Source organism: Simochromis diagramma, unplaced genomic scaffold (genome assembly GCF_900408965.1).
Source record: "Simochromis diagramma unplaced genomic scaffold, fSimDia1.1 OVJJ01000402.1, whole genome shotgun sequence".
In the NCBI taxonomy this organism is placed as follows: Eukaryota; Metazoa; Chordata; class Actinopteri; order Cichliformes; family Cichlidae; genus Simochromis; species Simochromis diagramma.
Window position 1 is genome coordinate 1,399,710 of NW_024386972.1, and position 13,308 is coordinate 1,413,017.

The 13,308-nt window shown below is 39.7% G+C and overlaps 1 protein-coding gene across 1 annotated transcript in view; it reads right to left on the reverse strand.

Moving 5' to 3' along the window:
• The window catches only part of nrg3b (neuregulin 3b), a 202,906-nt gene that overhangs the window by 103,885 nt on the left and 85,713 nt on the right, over window positions 1–13,308 (reverse strand). The window lies entirely within an intron of this gene.

A 13,308-nucleotide genomic window follows, 5' to 3' on the forward strand; every position in this document is an offset into this window, starting at 1 on the left:
TATTAACGAGGTAAGGCAGAGAGATGTGAATACGTTAGCGCTGCGCTACCCAGAGACACAACACAGAGTGATGGGCTTGGTGATGCAACTTTGATTTTCTTCTTCTAGTCTGACCCTGAGCTGCTCTCACATAAAGAGCATGGCTGCTGTGTACGAGCACCGCAATGCAGGGTTCTCCACCCTGTGAAATATGCACAGCTGTCAGACATGTCAGCACCACAACTATTACGTGCACACGCGTGCAACCACGTGCAAAATTTGTCCAAACACTATCGGAATTACCCAAGCACACATGTGTGTGCGCAAGGACACAGAGCACTGGCAATTGGATTGACTAGTATTATACCCCAATACCTTGCCAATACAACTGGATTACTCATCTGATTCTGCTTTCATCCATTTATGTGGTGCACAGACACACCTTTTTAACACCATGTTCTGGTAATTGTAATTCCTTTTGTATGAAGCTCCCACATCTTTCATGCCTGATCCTCTGTACGCTGTGCAGCACGCTTTGGCTGGCAAGTGGCATTTTTACAGCTGTGCCTCTAGTCACCAAGCGCACACGGAGGGCTAAAAACTTGATAATCTGTTTGTTGTGCCCCAGTGTCCAGTTCAATCGATGTTTTGTTTATGGCTATTGATTGATAAATCTGGGGCTCTTGATGTAAGCCCCAAGAGCTGATGAGAGATCAGAGAGAACACAAGGAGATATGTGTTGCTCCTGAGGCTACCCGAGACTCTTCTATGTCAGAGTAAAAACTTTGGAAGACATTATTTAAACTACTTATTGTGGCGGTTTAAATGTAAACTCTTTAGTAGTAAAAAAATACCACTGGTATCTTATAAGGTAGACACAAACACAGTAGAAAAGTAAAACATGAACTTTTTTTTTTACTCTACAAAAGTAGGCCTCAAACCAAAGCTGACTCTTTCACTCTCTAGGCTTTAAAAGACACAGGGATTATATGGTGTATTATTAATTCCACAAACTCCCAGAGTGAATCATTAAAAGGTTATCTATTCAAAGATGTAACTTTATTAATAGAAAATAGAACACAACGTCCCCCTGTGGTATGCACATCCCTCACAATAATTGTCACGGCTTTTAAAGCCTCATGGATATTTTATTCAGAAAGCAGCAGACAGTGACTACACGTGAGAAGTACCACAATTGATATTCAAAGACAACACCCACTATGCCAGGTCAGTGGTTCAGCTCTAAGCATGTGAGGCAGAGGGTTCCAGCTAAAGAGGAAATTGATTTTGTGCTGTAAGGCTAACCGTTGATATATTTACAATAGAAAGCCAAGGTCATCCAGATACCAAACACCTCCAAGTACCTGCAACACAAGGAATCCGATCTGTGCTGGAAAAAAATCAAAAACTTTATTCTTCAAAGTTGCCATTGTATTTTATGCGAAGCAGTCTCTACAGCAAGCTTTTCCTGATATATCATTAGTTTATCATTTCCTGCGTGAGAAGTGGCTTAAACATAGCACTGCTTCCAGCTTCCAGTTTGGATTCGGGAGACAGACACTATCTCTACTTTTAAGATTAGGCTTAAAACTTTCATTTTTGCTAAAGCATATAGTTAGGGCTGGACCAGGTGACCCTGAATCCTCCCTTTATGCTGCCATGGGCATAGGCTGCAGGGGGATTCCCATGATGTTTTTCCTTTTTAGTCACCTTTTTCACTCACTTGGTGTTAGTAGACCTCTCTGCATTGAATCATACTTGTTATTAATCTCTTTCTGTCGCCAAAGTGCGGCTCATAAGGGCTCATTTGATCGTTGGGTTTTCTCTGTATGTATTATTGTAGGGTCTACCAGCACCTTGAGGTGGCTACTGTTGTGATTTGGTGCTATATAAATAAATTTGAATTGAATTGAATTGAATTCTTAAATCCCATGTTGGTAATGGAGCTGAAAAGTAGGAATTGACACATACATATATATATTATTTATTCTCCAAGAGAAAAAGCTCTCAACAGCACAGTCCAAAAGCACCTTCTGTATACTATTTCAATTTTTCAGACAGACAATGTGTCAGTTTCACACCCAGAAGGGGAGAGGCTGACATAAGCTCCTAAAATTAAACATATTATGGCAAAAAGATTTCCATAATAGCTGATTTTCAAAATTTTGTGTGGGCTGCAGTGATTCATCCAAACCTATAAGACGTGGCAGTGAATGCAAGCATTTCAACACGTTGTCCGTTTCTTTAAAATACAATGAAAAATGTCTCACCCGTCAATCTACAACTACCTAACAAAAAACAAACAAACAAGCACATAGGTTTTTTTTGTTAAAGTCTTTAAGGATTACATCTACTATCTTAGCCCCCTTGTCCAAATCAGGAAACAAGTCATCTTCAGATATGCTCGTCCTTGAGCGGTACACGCTGTCAATTTCTTATGGGTTTCCATTTCATCATCCTTGACAGGCAAGAATTGGTTTAAAAAAAATCTGCAGCATAGCAAGCACAACTCAGGGACTTTTGAATGAGCACATGTCAAGCTGGAAACAAGAGCAAGTTAATAAAGGGATTAGAGGGTTTCTTGTTATCAAAACAAGAAAGTGATAATCTGTGTTTGAGTTTTTGGATATTATGTTTACTGCGTTGCCATTCCTTGACATTCAAAGAATTAACCCTGAAAAAGTCTGTGTAAATTCGTTGGCTGGTACAAGTACTTTAATGAGTTAAGGACATTTTTCATATCAAACCAGTAGTGGGAGCGTATCACACTTTTTTCAAATTAATCTTCATCTTCATTATAGAGGTAACAGCTGATAAATGAGGTGTCCCTCGCTTTTAGTTTTTATTAAGATTTAATGTTATGACTAATTATGACAACCACACAAGTTAGTATGACGTTCATTTATCACCACTTTTAATGAAGCATTTTACAAAATAACCCCCCTGCAAAGCAAGCCTCTAGCAAACTCTATGAACCTATGTATGCTAGGTAGCTGTAAAAACCATGGTGGAAAATGTGCTAATAAATGGCAGCTGCAGTGGGAGCATGATTCATCCTGGACTCTTTGAAATCGTTTTCACGTCTCTCACTCTCCCCGTTGCACAAAGGCAATCCAGATTGCTCAATCCCTTGGTAACTTTCAAGGAATCTACTGGCTGGGGATCACAGATTCAAATGATGCTTGAAAGATCAGAGTTATCTGGGAAGAATACCAAGGCTAGTGCTTTTTCTCTCCCTCAATACAATTAAGTTGAAGTGTATAACTTCAGTAAGTTCAAGAATTTGCACATAATCGTTCTTCATATTAGAAAACATGCCAGGAATGTAAAGATATGCTGCTCTAAAATAAATGTAAAGCAACTCCACTTCCATAACAAAAGCAAAGTCTCTGGAGCTAACATTTAAACTGTGCAATTCAGACACATCATGACTTTAGATGTAGTAAAACGGAAATTTGGTGTTATAAACTCGGGCAAAGTCAGCCTTCAGATTATATGCTACACGTTGTAGCATCCACATTGGCGTGAAAAGGGGGGTCTCAGGGGTTTCTGCAGTCCTGTGCAAAGCTAAGTACACCCTTACTGCTTCCATAGCAATTAAGAGGGTAAGTAGCAGCCAGGCACTGCCAATCTAATGCACTTCATTTTTTGGATCATCAGCGAGTGTGACTACCCCTATAAAAGCAAAGATTTTGGCAGTTTGCTGGTCTGGAGCATTCAGGTACGTGTCAACACAATGCAACAGTCTTCCCAGCAATTTTACCCTAAAAGTCAGAGCAACTGCAAAAACTGCCTCAGTTAGCATATTAAATGGTTCATTACAGTATAATTAGAAACGTACTGAAGAAGTATGGCTTGTCAGGAGAAAGCCTCTTCTTTCTAAAAAGATTATGGCAGCATAGCTAAGGTGTCCAACGTTTTATCAAAACAAACCACGAGACTTCTGGAATAATATCATTTGGAAAGACAAGAATCAAAGTGGAGATGTCTGGCCATCACAAACCCATCACAGCATATCAGCACAAACACCTCAGACCAACTGTCAAGCACAGAAGTGTAGAGATGATGACTGGGGCTGGTTTTGCAGGCACAAGACCTGGACATCTTCTAGTCATAGAGTTGACCATGGACTCTTTATACCAAAGTATGCTACAGTGAAGCATGAGGCCATCTGTCCAAGAGCTAAAGCAAATTAGGTCATGCAGCAGGTCAATGATGCAGCAGAATGGCCAAAAAAAAAATCTAGGTGTTGCAATGACCCAGTCCAGTCCAGACCTCGAATAGATGCTGCGGTGGAACCTGAAGGAATATTGTTGAAGAATGGTTTAAAAACTCCTCTACAAGGATATACAAGCTGATAAAGTCATGCAGAAAACAATTATTTCAAGAAAAAGGTGATTCTAGTCTCATGACTATAAAAAAGCTTTCTGGGGGTAACTAACATCTACAATGTTTTCCTTTACTCTTTCATAGTAAGCATAAAACAATGTTCCATAACATAAGCATCATTCTTAACCAGTACACTCACCTTGACATATGAAAATTTGACCTGCCCGTGAAGAATGAGCTCTAACACCGTTTTTTTCAGGCAGGTAGAATTGTTCTGCATCACTTTTCAATGCCCTATAATTATCTTAAATGGAATAACTGGAGAATGATTCATTTGTAATGGTTTGCTGCTGTTATTGTCGGTGGCATATGTCACTTCAGTTTCACAGTGCCATGTTCATTTTTTAGTTCCAATGCTTGAATCCCCTCAACTGTTAATTATAGTGCAGCTGAAAGCTGTGGTTATATATTTCGATTTTTGCAGCTTAGCTTCAAATTCACATTGTGGCATCATCAACTTTAAAAAAGGAATTGCACTGTTCTGGTCTCCATATTTAGTATATACTCTGTAGACATTTGCAAGACTTTACACACAGTGCAGTGGAATGCATAAACACCAGCACGTCTCATAGTATAGACAGCATCTTTGTTATATACAACACAAGAGACAATTCTATTTACAACTGTAGCATTTTCCTTCTATGGCTTCCTTCTAATGCGCTCATTAGTGTTCTTGTGCTGAGTCTCATCCCTCAGGAGACTGTGGTTGGGAGAGAACCAGCTGTGTTTACTGCAGCACACATCAAAGAGGGCCTTACAACGTAAAGGGAAAGTCTTAAGGGGGCCTGCTGATTGCCTACCCATCATGCACTGCTGCCTTTTGGACAGAACCATATTCAAGACTGTATACAGTAGAGTGCAGTGTGTATGGACAGCACAATGGCTCTGACAATGCCATCTATCATAATGGTTTGGTGCTTGGATTTTTTCCCTCGGAAGCAGCACTTTAAACTTTGAAGCAAAAAAAAAAAATAGATATATAATAATAATTTCTGGATTAATTCAAGGGAGAATAAATACTGATTGCACTGCTTTTCCTCATGGGATACATTAAAAGCCCAGTAGCTTATGCTTATCTCAAGATTCAAGTAACACAATAAGTATGAAAAATAGATAAACCAACTACATTAAACAACGCTTCAAAGCTTTTGCAAATGTATGTAATATGGAGGGAAATATGAAGGGAGATTTCCTTCTTTGTGAGAGTTTTTGTGGTGGGTGGATCAAGGCAGTTAATCAAAAATGATTTTCAATTGTTTTGTCTTATTTAGATTCCAATGATGATGTGCTGTATGCACGTCTGAGCTTGAATAAGCAGGTGAAAAATATTGATTTGAATAAACATAGCTTTGGTAGAGAAATTAAACATTCCTGTCAGTTGTTATTGATTAATAAGTAGTGTAGGGTTTTTGCCTGCTACCAGAAGCTTGAGAAAGAGAATCTGCGGATAAAGCTACTGGACCTGAGCCATCATTCGCTCTTGTGATGGCCCGTGCCGGTGTCCGAGATGAGCAAGGTTGCCCTGGGCCTTGCTTGCTTACTGTGGAGGAGGCTGCGGACACTGACAGTCGCCCTTGTGAAATGAGACCCATTATGCAAAACAGAGTAAGTCAGTTTTGTTTTCAAGCACTGTGAGACAAAGAGTTGTTTTTTTCTTCTTGGATTTATTAACTCTCCCCAAAGTAATTTATTCCATCTGCAACATATGATACAAAATATGCTATATACTGTTTGTTACATAAGCCTAATATATGCATGGACAGTGAATACAGCAGGATGATGAAAAGTACAAACTTTAGCCATTTATTTTTGTCATAAAAAAGCCCTGATGAACACATACTCAGCTACAGGTCAGAGAGACAGCAGAGGTCACACTCGTACACAGGCAAATGCACATACATACTGAACTATGTCATGCATGATCATAAGATTACAAGCCTTAGGAGACCTTCTGTTCCCAACATGACAGAAAACAAACAGTCGTTGACCCCCGGGACAGTTGGTTAAAGGTGGCAGTCACTATGTGTAAGCAGGGTTGAAGAGCACAGGGCCTTGGTTACCATGACAGCCCAGTGACAGGCACTTGGTGGACCATTTGTCACAGGTACTCAGGCCGCCCTTCATTCTAGTCCAACGTGAACTGACCTTAAAGTCCCAAAGCTGTGAACCACTATAAACAGTGTGCAGTATTTGTTTCATAATGTAATAGAAAAATCCACTTACATACATCAAATATTCCTTTATTTTCTGGCCACTGAGACATTTTTTAGTCTAGTCATTATCTACATGTAGTAGCATCACTTCTTGAAGAACTAAAAAGGCTTTTGAAAGTGTGCCAGGCCCAAAGCAGCAGGTTAATAAAGTAGACTCCAGAAAACATCACACATGCATTAAACCTCAAGGGAGCAATTCAGCCCCTAATGAAAAGCTTTAATAATCTACATTATCTTCTGACCCTGTGTCACAGGAAGCTTGATTAAACCGCGGATGACCACACAAAACACACACAACAACTCAGCCCCTGCAGTTTCAAAGCCATCTTTCTCCCAAACCAGCTCCAAACAAGTCATAAAGCGACGTTAAAAATTCACTCCACACCACACGCAGCAAAGTGCAAGTATTTTGCATCCAGGAGATCGAACCCGAAAGTCCAAATTGCCTATACCGCGCTCGACCCTTGCTTGTTGTCTGATGTGTACTGTAGCTCTGCTGGAGTTGAACATGTCTGCACTGTCAGACATAAGCAACATCTCCAGCAGACGAGGATGTGCAAACATTAGCGCAGCCAGGACCGGCATGTAAAGTATGCAATCTCATAAAAGTATGTGTGACAAAATCCAAGGAAAAGTAGAAGGGTGTCTCGGAATCTATCTGAAATTAACAGGCTTTTATCAGTTTCAGAAACCCTGGCTACGTCGCCCAAGGCCTTAATTGGCTTAAAAGATAATTTGCCACCTCAGTTGCACAGTTCTCTCACTCAGTGGTGGTTATGAAGCCTCAGTACAAACCAGAGGATGTGAATACATGATTTCACTTCTTTAAACCTGCAGTTCTTATTGTTTCTGAACGTAATCTGCCAGATGTAACCGACTCCCCATTTAAGACTGGAATTAGTAATGATGTTTATAAGAATACTCAAACACATAACAATATTATTAGATGCAATTCCTCCTGAACTAATTTGTCTTCACAACCCATATGCAGTAATATGGAAGGAGACAGATAATTTATCCTGATTCATTGATTGTAATTTGGGGTGTAATTAACATAATATACCACCAGGAGGGACAAAATGATCTTACTGCTTATGATCTCATGGAATGAAGCAAACATGCAATTTGCTATACTGTAGCTGGTACTTTATTCTAATGTTTTTAGCCATATTTCTTTATTTTGAGACAGAAAAGAGATGGAGATGAACTGTAATAGCAGTATGTCCAGTAGGTCCATGAACACACAGAGAAATGGATATGTGCCTCTACCTTGCGTTGTGGATGATGTACTAATCATTAACGTGTCATTATTTCCATTATTTGCAGAGGAAAAACAGCAGCTGGGGAAACAGATCTGAATATTTCAAATACATATTTAATGAGGGCGAACTCCTTAGGGCTTTTGCCACAGCAATAACATTAAGATTAAACTTGGATTCCAGGAAAGGACCACAAAAAGTGACCCAGAAATCAAAGCTTGCTGGAGTCAAGATACATAATTGTGGTATTGCTTGAGGAAGGATTAAGTAATTAATATTCATTTTTTTACACATAGAACATCATGAATTAGACTGTGAAAGCAATGGAAAACAAACAAATGTGCGAGAAGCCACGAACGCAGTCTTGAAAGAACATTAGATATATATTCATGTTTAAAAATGAGCTTAGGTATTACCTGGTGTGGCCTATTCATAATTAAAAGTTAAGAAAAAACAACGCTGAACTCTGAATAGCACAGGTTTAATTTGGCAATTACCAGTGTTAGTCAAAAGTTACAAATTAAGACATTTAAATTAATATCTGCAGTCGCCATGTGTGTAATTTTGCACATTACATGCCCATCAATAGGTTTTTTAATTTATTTCCATGAGAAGTCCTTTTGTATTTCCACGACAATTCATTAGCAATGCTAAGAAAACCATTTATTAAAAGCAGAATATTTGGCTTGTGTCTTAATGTGCAGCTAACTGTTACCACACTACGTCCTGTCTTGGCAATGTCTATCTCCATCTGCCTTTTTTTTTTTAAAGACTATATTTAAAAAGATACCATAAAAATTTAATCCTGGGGGTTCTAGAGGATTATGCTGTGCCAGCAGAAACTGGCACAGACTAAGAGGTGCAGTCGGACAAGTACCTAATTGTGTCTTCATCGGCTTACTGTAACATCTTCACTGACGTGATGACTGAAGCAAGAAAATGCAGATTTTTATGAACTGAAGAAATTTTATCAGCATTATGATCACTACAGATTTTTAGGATAATGCTCTGCAAAAATACATATATATATGTATATGTATATATATGTACATGTGTATAGATATATATATATATATATATATATATATATATGTACATGTGTATAGATATATATATATACATATTTCTCTTCAACCAGTATTCACTGCGCTCTCTCTGTGTGGCCAAGAAGCATATTGCTTTGAAAATAACTCAAAATACTGTGTTCTTCCCCTCTCTTTGCCTCCCTCTCTCTTTATGGTTAATCCAACAAGATGCAAGCAATTATTCACACCTGAGAGGGCAACATGAAAGGAGGGGCTGTATGCAAAGCATGAGAATATGATAAGAAAAACAACCAGACACCATTTAAAAATTCTCCTTGGCCTCATCACCATACTGCACTCTTTCCTTGCCAATCAAGCTCCTCAAGGGAACTCTGTGAAGTTAAAAATATCTAACATCAACATGCATCCTCATCGCCGCTGGAATACGAGTAAGAGAAGAGGAATTAAATGATTCACCTACACAGACCAGAGAGTGGCTTCCTGTCAGTGCAGTTGATTAAAATTCCTGGGACTAAGAACGCAGGGTGTGATGTACGACGAGCAGGTGGTGTGGGTTTAATATGCATGAGCAGACAGCTCCTGCATCTGCAGATTGGCAGTCACTGAGCTTGTCTGTCCACTCCCTTGGCATCTCTCTTGGCATATGGAGCTGCTGAGGGCATACATGAGCATAGCAGGGGGGCTGGTCTTAGCGCCCACTGATACACATTTCACTTTTTGTGACTCTTGAGATCAGTAGGATGGCTACTAGTCACTTTTGGTGGCTTTGGTCTGCTCAACGTAGCTAAGATGAAGGAGAAGAGCATTTTTCCTCCTGTTTATTTTATTGATTTTTAACAAACAGCAGGAAACATCAAAAGGGGGAAGGATTAGAGAAGCCTGTGTAAAAATTGACTTAGATGTGGTTGGGGACTTAGGCTTACTCAAAGGAAGATGTGATTAGCCCCTGCACTCTCTCGACTGGTGATTCTGTTGATATGAAAAACAAACACAGTCCCACTATACAATTTGAAGAGTGGAGATATGAGCATAGGAACTTCTTTGACACATAAACTGTGACTTGGAAAGGTTGTTTGAGTTGCTGTATAAAATCTGATTCACAGGCTTCTTTGTTTGTGTAGACACACTGAAAAGCAATATTTTTCAGCTTTTTTTCCCTTGTCCCTGTTATTTCAGTCATTTGCTGCGAGATCCAGTAGGAGGAGAGGTGCAGTAGGGGGTGTGGCACTGGCGACGCAGCAGCGCACTGTAATTTTGATGTCAGGTTTGTCCACAGTTTTTGGAAACAGCTGCCTGTCTGCAGGTCAATAGGCCACTGCGTATGCCACACCCACATTTTGTTATATTGTTATTATATTGTGGGAGAGCACTGTGACAACTATCATCAAAATCTGAAAATCACACAAACCCACTTTACTTATGCCTGAGTGACTGTTACACTTTTGTATTCCTCAACTAGCAGGACATAAAATGAACAACAACAACAACAAAAAGCACAGTCAGAAAAAAAATTCTTACATGTATGAGCTTATATCACCAGTGTTTGAGCTCGAAATACGAGATAAAGCATTATAATAACAATAGTAACTTGTTGGTTGCACATTTTGATGCAATTTTCCTGTTCCACCACGTCCCAAAGGTGCTCTATTAGATTTAGAGCTGGTGGCTGTCGAGGTCATTTGAGTACAGCAAACTTAAAACCATGTTCAAGAAACCAGTTTGAAATAATTTGAGGTCTGGGGCATTGTGGATTACCCTGCTGGAAACAGCCATCATACGATGGTCCACTGTGGTCATAAAGGGATGGACATTGCCAGCAATAATACTCGGCTAGGGTGTGGCATTTAAATTATGCTCAGTTGGTGCTAATAGACCCAAAGTGTGCCAAATCCACACCATCACACCTACAGTGCCAAACCTGAACATTTGACACAAGACAGAATTTATCCATTATTTCATGTGGTTTCCTAAATTCTCATGCTACCATCCAAATAACACAGCAGAATTTGAGACGCATCACATCAGGCAAGCTTTTCCATCCATGCAAACAGTAGTCTGACTTTCCTGTTCTGAGCTGGCAGGAGTAGCACTGCAGGTGGTCTTCTGCTGTTGTAGGCCATCTGGTTCAAGATTATACATGTTGTGTGGTCAGAAATGCTCTCCTGCATACCTAAGTTGTAACAAGTGGTTATTTGGGGTACTTTTGCCTCAGTTTAAAGCAATCTGGCCATTCTCTTCTGAAGGGATTTTAACCAGAGAAATGCTGCTCATTGGATATTTTCTCCGTTTTGGACCATTGTCTGTAAACTCTAGAGATGACTGCATGGAATCCCAGTAGATCAGCAGTTTCTGAAATAGTCTGACTAGTCTGTCTAGGCACCAACATCACTTAAATCACCTTCCTTCTCCATTCTGATGCTCTGTTTAAAACTCAGGAGTTTGTCTTGACTATGTCTATGTGCTTAACTACACTGAGTTGCTGATTTGTATTTGGCAGTTGAACAGGTGTCAGGCCTGTATATGGCTTACAAATCAATTAGCAAAAATGACTGTATGTCATTTTGTTGCAAAATGTAAAACAGCAGTCTACAGATAATGATGGTCATTATATGGCATTTTCAAACTTGTTTTCTTACTACCACATTTAGCCATCGCACAACATCAACACAACATCAACTAGCATTCATATAAAACTGAAAAAATGATGAGGCCCGCTAGCAGTTTTGATTCTGCCCTTGGGGAACTGTTCGGTGCAGTGAGAGTTGAGTATTAACTCGAGAGCTATGGCTATAATGATGCAGTCTAACTCAACTCCTATCTCATACAGAGCAGCTAGTATGCTGTCCAAAAGTCTTCCCTTTGAGCTGATCAATTCCCTTTTCATCAATGCGTGGATGGAAGGGGCATTTCAATTGAATGCATATCGAGTCACTTGCACTGTGAAAGCATGTGCTCCATTTTGACTACTGCTGTAAGTAAGTCTGGAAAAACAGCCACAGAGGCCCTTCATGTTCTCATGTCCCTTGATCGCTCTCTCAGGAAAAATAACAGCGTCAGATGTTTCAGGGGAAAAAAAAACGTAAGTTCACCTGACAAAGCCATTAATGTCAATAAAGCGAATCGGTCAGGTGAATGGATCTGTCAGCAAAACGTTAGACTTGATAGTGAGTGCTGTCCGTTTTCTGTTTCCTACCAACTGTCAGCACTTGCCAGACCATGAGAGTAATCATCCAATAACGAATATGGTTCGCCAAGTACGTATTTGAACCCAAAGAGATAAGTCAGGAAACACTTTGATGAGTTTCTTTTAGAGATGATTAAAAAGAACATACTTTGTTGTTTGATGTGGAAGATTGGCCCCTGCACCTTGATCAAAAAAATGTGTTTTTTGTCCAATAAAGTGGTCATTAAATAGGCAAAGGTTTGCAACATATAGTTAACAAAAAATACCTATTTATTACAGTGGAATATTGGGCATTCATGGAAAAACCTAACATCGAGTTATATTTCCCAAAGAATCCTAACCTCGATATAAACATAAAGAAGTGCATGATTATTATTATTTTTGGTGAGCTAGGTATGTGAAATTAGCGACATATATAAGTCCACACCTGCAAATGAATCCTTCAGAAATAGATCTGTCAATACAATGAATTGGAACTAATTGGATTACATTAATGATAACTAGCTTGGAAAAACTCACCAGGGGACATCAGTTAATCCTAATTATAAATCCCTCTAACTGTGTGGCTCATGGACAAAGAAAAGCCCCGATGAGTCTCGTTTTTCTTTAATTGAGGCCGTTTTCCCCTGTTACCACATTCTGCCTGAAACAGCCATCCATATCTTTGAGGTGTCTTTCTCCCTCTCTCACTCACTCTCTCTCTCTCTCTCTCACAAGCAGTGCATCCATCACTGATGAGGCCAACACACTGACTTACTTACTATAACCTCAACCCTAATTGCTACTTGCCTAGCCCTAAACTTCACCTCAAGCTAACCTTATTCTAACCTTTAAAATTGTGTCGACCTTAGACTCTAATTATTTAAGTTGTGTGCTTTTTGTCCCCACGAGAAGACATGTTCCTATTAAGTGGCCATAAACACATTCAGGTCCCCACTACATGAGTAATTCTTGAACCCCAGGACCACACACACACACACACACACACACACACACGCACACGCACACACACGCACGCACGCACAAAGAAAAATAGTGTCAGGAAATTTTCCCTGGCATTATCGCCCCAAAGCTCAACAAAAATAAACACAGGTAGAAAAAAAAGCAGAAACACCCTCACTCGCAAATGCCTGCTGCTCTCAATGGAGCATTGGGAACAGGATTACATGCCTTTCAGACTGCTCACTCACAGCAGAAAGACACAGCTCTGATCCAATCAGGGTGACACAGGCGGAAAC